A 9,462-nucleotide genomic window follows, 5' to 3' on the forward strand; every position below is an offset into this window, starting at 1 on the left:
CCTAAAGGCGCAAAGCAACGTGTATGGAGCCGGGGGTGGGGGGAGAAGTGAGAAACACCACCGTCTGTAACGATCAGGCGAATTTCGCTTACGTGAAGTAGAAATACACACACACACACACACACACGCACACACACACACACTACAGCCTCCATACATTAGAGTGGCTGCCTACGAGCAAGGAGGGGAGCAGGTGGGGGAATGAAGATAAAATGCGCGCAGTCCAGCACCAACAGGGCCTCTCACGGCCACTGAGGCCCTGACCCAGTGCAGTCCCCTAGTTGAAGTCGTCGAAGCCCACAGGTCCTCAGCATGAGCTACCGTGCGGGGTCGTCCCTCGTTACCCATTTAGATGGATATTGGAATACAGCGGGTCCCCAGCTGGATACAACTTCTGTCGTAATAAAAGGAGAGATTTACACAGAGATAAGCACTCAGAATTCCGCGTGAACCTGACAGCAGAGACGGTGACGGGTCTCCAGCCAAGGGACACCAGCTGCGGCCAGGCAGCTGCCAGAGGTCAGGCGAGAGGCACGGAGCAGCCCAGAAGGAGCCAGCCCCACGGCTATCTTGATATCGGATTTGGAGCTTTTAGAATCGTGAGGCAAAAAGATCTGCTGTGAAGCGTACTCACAACACGGCAGCCACAGCAGAGGAACACAACATCCGAGACTTAAGTGGGCGAGTAAATGAGCCTCCTTCGGCCTCCGCCCCCCAGAGATGTAAAGACAGCGGGTAGGAGCCTGGAGCACCCACGGCCACTGTGGCCCTTCTTTGCCTAGCTGACCCTTGGTCCAGTGAGCCTGGCTTCCTTATTTCATTGTGTTCTTCGAGACAGCATGTAAGCCCTTCAGTGCACGTGCTGATGGGATGCAGCGCGCTATCTCAATGCCTGTGGCTGCTCCTGCTTTTGACCTTGAATGAGAGCCGTTTCCAGGAGCCTCGCGCTCATCTCACCGCCAGGGGGCAGCAGACGCTGGAGAGTTTGGAGGGAAGCCAGGCCCTCACTCACAACCTCAGGAAGCAGGCCCTTAGGTGGAAGGAAGGGCTCAGAGAGGGGGTCCCCATGCCACCCTGGAGGTCCCGAGAAGACTTCCTGGTGGGTCCACCTTGGTAAGTCTTGGAGGACCCAGGTGTGATCCAGGCAAAGACAAAGATAACATTCTTAGCCTGATGTAGCTTTAGTTGGCAGCCAGAGACGGAATCCTCGGACAGTGAAAGGCGAATATACTTAAAAGATACTGTAGCATCTTCCAGAATAACAGAGAAAACACAGCCAGAGCCCAAGGGCACAGGGCTGCTTGTCCTCTGTGCTCCTTCTTCCTCAGGGCCCGTGTCCCTCATTGTCACTGTCTGTACCTTAGTCTGGGCAGGTGTTTTCCCCAGCAGGACTCCCAGCGGCTCATCCTCTGCTGTCCAGGGTGCTGAGGGCCACAGCCATATCCAAGCCCTCATGAACCTGGGGACTGACACTGGCCTTGTTGAACCACCTCGGGGGCACACGAGAGGGCGGGTGCTAAGCTAGCTTTGTGGCCCTGGAACACGGCAGCTTCAGAGGGGCTTCCCAGGGTCCTGCAAACTTGTGACTCCTGCCTGGGTCGCTCAGAGGCTGGCTGGCTCCGCTGAGGGAACTCCACACAAGTTGTAGTTCTTCTTTTAAGTTTTTATGCATTTGGTACAGGGTCTTACTATGCAGCTCAGGCTTGTAGTGATCCTCCTGTTTCAGCCTCCCCAGTGCTGGGATTGTGTGGACATATTCTCTTAGAAGGAGCTGCAGCAGCTGGCATCCTCACAGGAATCAGCAGCTCTTGGGAGGGAGAATTACCAGGGCAGAGGTTAGACACAAGGGAAGGTGAGGTCCCTGAAGGTGACAGTCATGTCCTCTGGGTGTGAGGAACAAGGGGAGGAAACCATTTCTAAACACAGGACAAGCCAGGTCACGCAGTACAAGGGTGGGGCATGGCCTGGTCAGGCAGGGAGGCTCCTTCCTCTTTCTCTTACTACCTCGCTGGGGTCAAGTGCAATGGAAAACCAGAGGGCCAGCTCAGGGGGACGGAAAGGAGGTCGTGACACAGGAGCATCAGTGGGGAAATGACCAGCACGGGAGGGGGAGCTGCCTACGCACAAGGAGAGGAGACAGAGCACACGAGGAACCCTCTCATATGCCACAACCCTGGAGGACACAGTGCTAGGCAGCAAGTGGACAGCCCAGGACCACAGAGGAGGAGCTGCCACTAGGAACTGGGCCACCATCTGAAGTTATGTGGCCCCTGAAGACAGGAAGGTTGTCAGAGAGGCGGCTGGGAGCTGATGCCAAAGAACATTCAAATGGGCGAATCTCAGGGACTGCCCCAAAGGCCCTCAGAACTGCAACACATCCGAAGTCTGTTTGCGAGAGAGAGAAACCCACTGAGATCACCACTAACCCAAACCAAAAAGCCAGGGTAAAGTTGGCTTCAGGGACTCCAGAATTGAGGAGACAGCAACCTGCTTTTCTCTGTCTCCCTCCTTTACCCCTCCTTGCCTTCTGTGTGTTTGAGACAGGGTTGTTCTATGTACTTCAGAGTGGCCTTGAATACACTATGGGAGTCCAAACTGGCTTTGACCTGGCAGAGATCCTCCTGCCTCAGCCTCACAAGTGCTGGGATCACAGGTGTGCACCACCATGCCCAACACTCCCCTCCTTCCCTTCTGCGCCTGGGATCAATTCCACCATGAACTATGCCACCTGCCACTCCATCTGTCTGTCTCCCTGTTGCTTTCTTCTTCTGGCTAAACTTCCTACACAGCTTGCCACAGCACAGGGGAAGGAGAGACCACATCCCCTTCATCCCAATTAGTGACCTGTGGAAGAGAAAAAAAAAAAAATCTCTGAGCATGCAGGCAGTACTCTGATTGGTTGGGCTCAAATCATATGCTCAATGTAAGCCAATCACTTCGGCCAGATGATGGGAACCTGGATTAGCTAGGCCCAGGGGTCCAGGCTCAGCGGCCTAGAGTGAGGCTGCAATGGCCAGGCTCCGTGGTTCAGGAGAAATTGAGGAAAGCAATTGGCCTCCTCAGAGAGGGAGGGAGGATGCTGCATTAAAATAAAAATTTTTTAAACGTACCAAGTCAGCAATGCTGGCACCCAGAGCTGCAACCAGGAAGCCCCTGCTGCAGAAGGCTCCAACGTGGTGTGAGGAAGGAGACAGTCCGATTAGTATTTAGGAGAAAAAAAAAAAAAAAAAAAAACCACCCCAGGGAAGCAGAACATGTGTAGGCAGCCCAGACTGCGAGGTGCTGAGCCGTCTTTTGCCTGGCCTTCCAGCGGCTTCTTACAAGCCCCTGGTGGTACACAGTGAAATAGCAATGACCATTCTTCCAGACACTGTATAAACAGTAAGAACGCGGTTATGGCCCCCCAGAGAGCCTGCTGTGGATGAGCTCTGTGCGTTACAGCTCCCTTCCAGGGAGAGCACATTCCAGCTGGATGAGGTCACAGAGCCAAGGAAGGAACGGGGTGGAGAGGGGGTGCCTGGGTCTGCCCTTGGGAGCTACGCCTTGCCCCCCACCCCAGTCCTTAATAACCATGACTGCTCTCAACTCCAGAGGCCTCAGGAATTCCGGACGCACTCGGGTCAGCACGCTGGTGTGAATGCAAGGCAGGAATGGGTTCCGGCGGCGCCTAGAGTCGGTGGCCTGGCAGAACTGGGGGAATCCCCTTCCTTCCACTTTCTCTTCTCCCTCACCCTTCCCCCATGGTCAATGCTTGGACCGCTAGGTTTAGCATTTGGTGGACGCAGACAGCAAGCAAACCAATGTGACATTAACTGGACAGGGATCTTCGAGCAGTTCACCAAAGGCCTCACTGACCTCCCCCCCCTTAAGGAGGCGTTACTATGCCCTGTGCTGCGCCCTGGTTGATGGCAGAACCCAGTATTCAAACTCTAGGTGGAGCTCAGGCTCTCTGCTTCTCCAGCTTGGCGCATGGGCCTCTCAGGCCCGAGAACTGTGGTTATGCAGGCTGCACCCTGCTTCCCGGCTCCGAAGCGTTGCCGGTGGGCTGGGGAACACAGGCAGGGATCCGGGCTGAGGGCAGTCTCACAGGGGCACCATCCTGGCTGGCAGCAGCGCAGCCCTGCGCAATCCTGGGCCTTCTGGAACTCCGCCAGCACCCACCGCGTCGCTGCCAAGCCCCTGGCCCATCATCCTACGCAGCCTTGCACTGTGACCCGATTGGTTCCCAGGATGGAGCAAGCTATTTGCAGAACCCACTCTGCATTTTCTTGCTGCTTAGGCTCTTGCTTGAGTTCCTTCAGCCTAGAATGCCCTTCTGCTCGCAGTCACCTCTTTCTTTTCTATTCCTTAAGATGCCCACGCCTTCAAAACACCTTCCAGGGCCACAGCAGCACCCTGACCCACTCTCCGACCCCTCTCCCGGCTTCTCAGCAGAGTCACGCGCTAGGATCACCCAGCTCCAGGACCCTTGCTGAATCTCCCAGGAATGGATTTTCGCAAGTACTCTGCAAATGAAAAAGGGCTGTTTGTCCTCGCCCTTTTTGGTCTTCTCCGGGCAACTGAGACTTTCCCGAGGCTCCAGCAGGCCGCTCACCCACGCGAGCCCCAGGAGCTCTCCCCGGGACCTCCGAGCGCCGCGCGCGCCCGGCGCCCCAGCGCGTGAGCGAGCGCGCCCCCGCCACGCCCTACCAGGGCCCGCTTGTTTACGCCTCGCGGCGCGCGCCCGGCGCGCGTCACGTGACCGCCCCGCCCCTCGGGCTCCGCGTGGCTCCTCCCGTCGCGCCGGGCCTACTTTTCGCCTCCTTGGGAGTCACAAGATCTCTCCTCGGCCTCCTTTCGGGATCCTTCCGCCGTGCCCGCCCCCACCCCCAAATTTTTTCCTAGGTTTTTTCTCTCAGACAGTCCGCATCATCAGCCATGAGAGGGACGTTCTGCTACACCTGGAGAGGTGGCCCATCTGGGTTGTCGCTCCCTGGGCTCAACGGGGAGAGGGCGCCCGGCCGGGGACTCTTTTTCGTGGCGGAGGCCGCAGCTGGCCTTGGACGCTTTACGACGGGGGAGGGGCTGTACGTCCAAGATGGCGGCGCCCTGTAGGCTGGAGGGACTGTGAGGTAAACAGCTGAGGGGGAGGAGACGGCGGGTGAGTATGGGGGTGTCGCCCCCTCCTTTTCTCGGGGGCTCCTTGGGGCAGGCCTGGCACCGTGACTGCTGCCCGGGAGGCCGCGGGGGGCAGGGGCGAGAAGCTTACTGGTTGGGTCGAGGGTTTCGGAGGGCTTTTCTCTCCCTCTTACTACGTGCTGGCTCCGGTAGGGCCGGCGGGGACTGGCGGGTCCCTGGGGAGAGGAGGTGGGCCGGGCCGGCACTTCGCCCCTCCGTGCTGGCTGAGCGAACGGCCGCACCCCTGCCTCGGTGCCCGGGGCAGGGGTGAGGGGAGCCCGGCGACAGCCCCTCCGGGGGCGGGTGACAGGGTCCGGCGGGGTGCGGAGGGCCAGGGAGAGACCCCTGGCCGGGTAAGGGCTGGGGCGGGGCTGCTCCCGAGACCTGCGGAGGGGGCGGGCTTGCGTTGTGGAGAATGAATGGGGGCTGCTGGGGGCCTCGGGGGCTCCTCGGGACTCTGCGCTGCAGTCTGCGCGCCCGGGGTGCCCCGCTCCGCGCGCTTGGGGGTGTTTAACTGACGCGAGAGACGATTACCTGCACGTCCGCAGAGCTGACCCCTGAGAGACAGCTGCGTGCAGAGCCGCCCCTGGGTGCTCATTCATTCATTTGAGGAACTGGTGGACGGTGGACGGAGAGCCTGCAGTCAGAGACGCTGGTGGAAATTAAAGCGCTTTCTTTGTGTCGCTTTGCAAAGAGTTTTTGCTTCATTCGCTTGGATTTGGGATGGGAGAGACTAAGGAGGGGGCTACGGTCCTCCTGATTACAGCAGGGGTATGGGGTGCTCTCCGTGTGCCAGGCTCCCGGGATATGCTTTTGCAGATATCAGTTCTTTGGTCCTGGACAAAGGACGACCCAGGCACTGTTAACCCCTCTGGTCTTCTCAGATGAGGGAACTGAGGCAGGAAGTAACTGGGGTGACTTGCCCAAGGTCACACTCCTTTGGCTGAGCCAGCCCTAGAATTGAAGTCTGACTGGGAAGACAGGACTCTTGTTATTTGACCAAGGCTGAACTGTCACTAAGTGATTAAAATTAATCATTTGGCCGAGGTGTGTGTGTGTGTGCTTAGTTTTGGTGGGTACCCTTGGCTTGTATGCCTTATGCTTTCGTTTCCAGTGTTGTGCCTGTAAACGTGTTAGTGTAAATTAGGCTGGGAAGTATTTGATACTTTTATAAAATTGGTGCATTTACTAAAAATAAGTTCTGCCAAAATCCATGTTGGATTTTTTTGTTTCCAATAGCACTATCACTTTATATAGGGTAAGCTGTTAAAGTACTAAAGTAGAATAATATTCTTCTGAGATACTTTGATTTATAATTTTGGGATCAAAACTCGCAGTTATCTGAATTGAAGGAAGCTGGGAAAGTGGAGTGGTAAATTTCAGGAAGCCTCAAACCTAAGCCTCTGGGAACCTTTGATTTACTGGGCAGCCACCTGTGATTCTCAACCTGCGCATTCCTGAGTAAGCCTGGAATATGCAAATGTGAACACTGATTTAGGGTTTTGTAGGGAAATGCACCTTTAACAGTCATGCATCAGGCAAATGAGGCTCTTCAGAAACACCTAACAGATCTGCGCTGTTACCCTGGGGAGCTGCACAATCTTCCTTTAACCACCTAGTGTAAACTTAAGGGGTATTTATAGAGGCCGTAAATGGAAAATATCCTCTTAATAAAGTTAATATCTTATCCCAAACACTCTTAACATTGTCTGCCTAAAAGGGCAGATGATGTAAGCTTTCTGTGCACCATGTGTTTTCTGGTGTCATGAACACTTGGTATGTTTCTAAATTCCTTTTTGAAAAGGAGTCTTTCTTGCTTCTTCTGTAAGTGTGTATAAAATCCTGTGACTCAGTTGTGCTCTTGTCAACTGGATAAAGAACAAAGAAGTCTGCTACTTCTATCAGTGTGGTATAATACAATGCTTTAGGGGGCATACCTAGATGAAACTGAGCAATCTTACTCGTGTATATCTAATATACCTGTTTATGTATTGTTTAAAGAAGGATGAAATTGCCAGAAACAAGAGACCCCAACCCTAGCATTCACCAGAGCCTCCATGTGCGGGTACTTGGCACGGTAGGCCTGTATATTCGGTGTTTGAGTTCAGCCTTCCCGTATAGCTGTATTTTTAGGGAAGTTTGATTTCTGAAGTACAGAGGATGAGGATCACTGGCCTAAAGTTCAGTTTGGTTATTTTCTTTCAGTTCATAATTTATTCCAGAGGCATTTCTTAGAATAAGCGTCTCACTTCTGATGTGTGTAGGGATGAGTTTTGGGCTCTGAAATAGAGGGATGGGTGAGTTTTGGGCTCTGACTTAGAGCTGAACTGACCTTACAGTTTGGTTTTTATCTGAAGTTGTAAAGGGTACAGGTGTGTTCATTTCTGGGCTCCAGTGCCACAATGAATGAAAATTAGCTTCACTTACAATTTACTGGCTATCCTCAAATGCTAGTGAGTCAGATTCAACAATACATTAACCACTTGAAACTTTGTAAAAGAGTCAAAAGATTTTGACCTTTAACACATCTCTTAACTCCCCTCCAGCCAGCTTTCTTCATTTGTTAAGAGTTGAATTGTAAATTAAGGAACCCTTCCTGCCCCAAGTCTGGGAACCAAACCCAGGCCTCTGTACTGAAATCTCTTAACTCCCCTCCAGACAGGTTTCTTCATCTGTTAAGAGTTGAATTGTAAATTAAGGAGCCCCTCCTACCCAAGTCAGGGAATCAGACCCAGGCCTCTGCCCTGAACGAGGACATCCCCAGTCCTTTTTTTTGGTTTTGTTTTCAGAGGGGTTATCACTAAAGTTGTTTGAGATGTGCTTGAACTTGCAGTCCTCCTGCTTCCTCAGCCTTCCAGAGTGGTAGGGAATAATTCCCAATAAAGTCTGCGTTTTTATATAGATCTTTCTAAAAGATTAGTTTTATGCATTTTAATTTTGTCATGTAAGTAGTTGCAGGCTTGAAAGAAAAGATTTCTCAATAGCATTCAAATTGTAGTTGTTTGCTTTTATATGGGTATGTACAGAAATAAACTCAAAACACGAGGGTTTTTTTTAACCTCAAATCATCAGTTAATCACTAATATAGTTTGGTTTGTATGAAATCTTCCTTTTTTTTTTTTTAATCTCAAATGGTCTGAAAGAGGTCTCACACTAGCCATATAAGATTATTCTTTCTCTGACATATTTTTAAGACTTTAGTTGCTAAAAATTAGTAAGCAATGTCTATTTAATGGGAAAGAATGAAATCTCAGCATCTCAGGAACATGACCTGAGGAACTTGTCTTCCCCTCTGGAATGCTAACTTGTTACATATTGGAAAATAGCAACAGGTAACAGAATACTTGTTTAAGGCTGAATGAGTTCAGATTGACCTCTAAAGAGTAAAATGCTTTAAAAACAGCCTTAATCCCCAACAAGGCCTGCTGGTTACTGGCCTCCAAGTCACAAGTCACTTAGTAAAGTGATCATAATCGGTGGAGGCCATGATGTGTCCAAGGAGCAAGGGACCGTCTTGCTTGTGTTGCTCGTTGATTAGTAGAAGGCCCCACAGGGAGTGACAGGAGGAGCAGATGTCATGCCTTTAGTGTCTGCAGGCACCGAGGCTTGTGCTGCTTTGCATCCTTCATGGAGCACGGTAACAAAGTTGGAAATGTATCTGCTTCCACTTATAGAATGTTCTTGACCCTTACTTCACATCAGCTGAGTGTCGTGTGCAACTCACAGTGCAGCTGTTTAGTAGTAGTAGTGTTATGTGCCAAATACTGTGCTAAGTATTTTTCACATCTAATCCTGTCTGCTCTCCTTGCAGCCTTAAGGACCAGGATAGGAAAGCACACTGAGGCCCAGGGACCTGAAATAAGTTGCCTGAGGTGACTTATTCAGTGGCCGAGCTGGGACAGCAACCGTGTTGGCTCCAGAATTCGAACATTTAATTTTACACTGTGATAAACTTGTGTTATTAAACTTTGCAGTTGGAAGATTATACTTCACTGGAAGTGCAACCTTAGGTGCCACATTAAAAACATTTAGAAGTAAAGGACTGTGATATGTCACCTGCTGAATCCTTGCCAGGCTTGGCATTCAGTCTGTGCTAGCAGCTTCAGGGCCTGGCACAATTTCATTAGGTATTTTCCAGGGTTTGTGCAGGTCCCCACCGCCCTTTTGAGCCTCAGCTAGATATGGGTGCATGTTTCCTGCTTGGTTCTTTTTTTTTTTAAATATTTATTTATTTAGAGTGTGTGTGTGTGTGGCCAGCTCAGCCCACCAGGGGGCGGGGCTGGCTGGCATGTGGTGCTGGGGGAT

The 9,462-nt window shown here is 52.1% G+C and overlaps 1 protein-coding gene across 2 annotated transcripts in view; it reads left to right on the top strand.

The window, feature by feature from the left end:
- Positions 1 to 4,946: 4,946 nt before the first annotated feature.
- The window catches only part of Tsc1 (TSC complex subunit 1), a 48,939-nt gene continuing 44,423 nt past the window's right edge, over positions 4,947 to 9,462 (top strand). Inside the window, exon 1 of one of the 2 annotated variants that reach the window (XM_023700315.1) lies at positions 4,947 to 5,140. The gene's annotated coding sequence lies outside the window, so the exon portion shown is untranslated. The remainder of the gene's footprint in view (positions 5,141 to 9,462) is intronic. The other variant, XM_004640430.2, reaches the window with a different exon arrangement.

The sequence above is a fragment of the Octodon degus genome, unplaced genomic scaffold (assembly GCF_000260255.1).
Source record: "Octodon degus isolate 3935 unplaced genomic scaffold, OctDeg1.0 scaffold00123, whole genome shotgun sequence".
NCBI lineage: Eukaryota > Metazoa > Chordata > Mammalia > Rodentia > Octodontidae > Octodon > Octodon degus.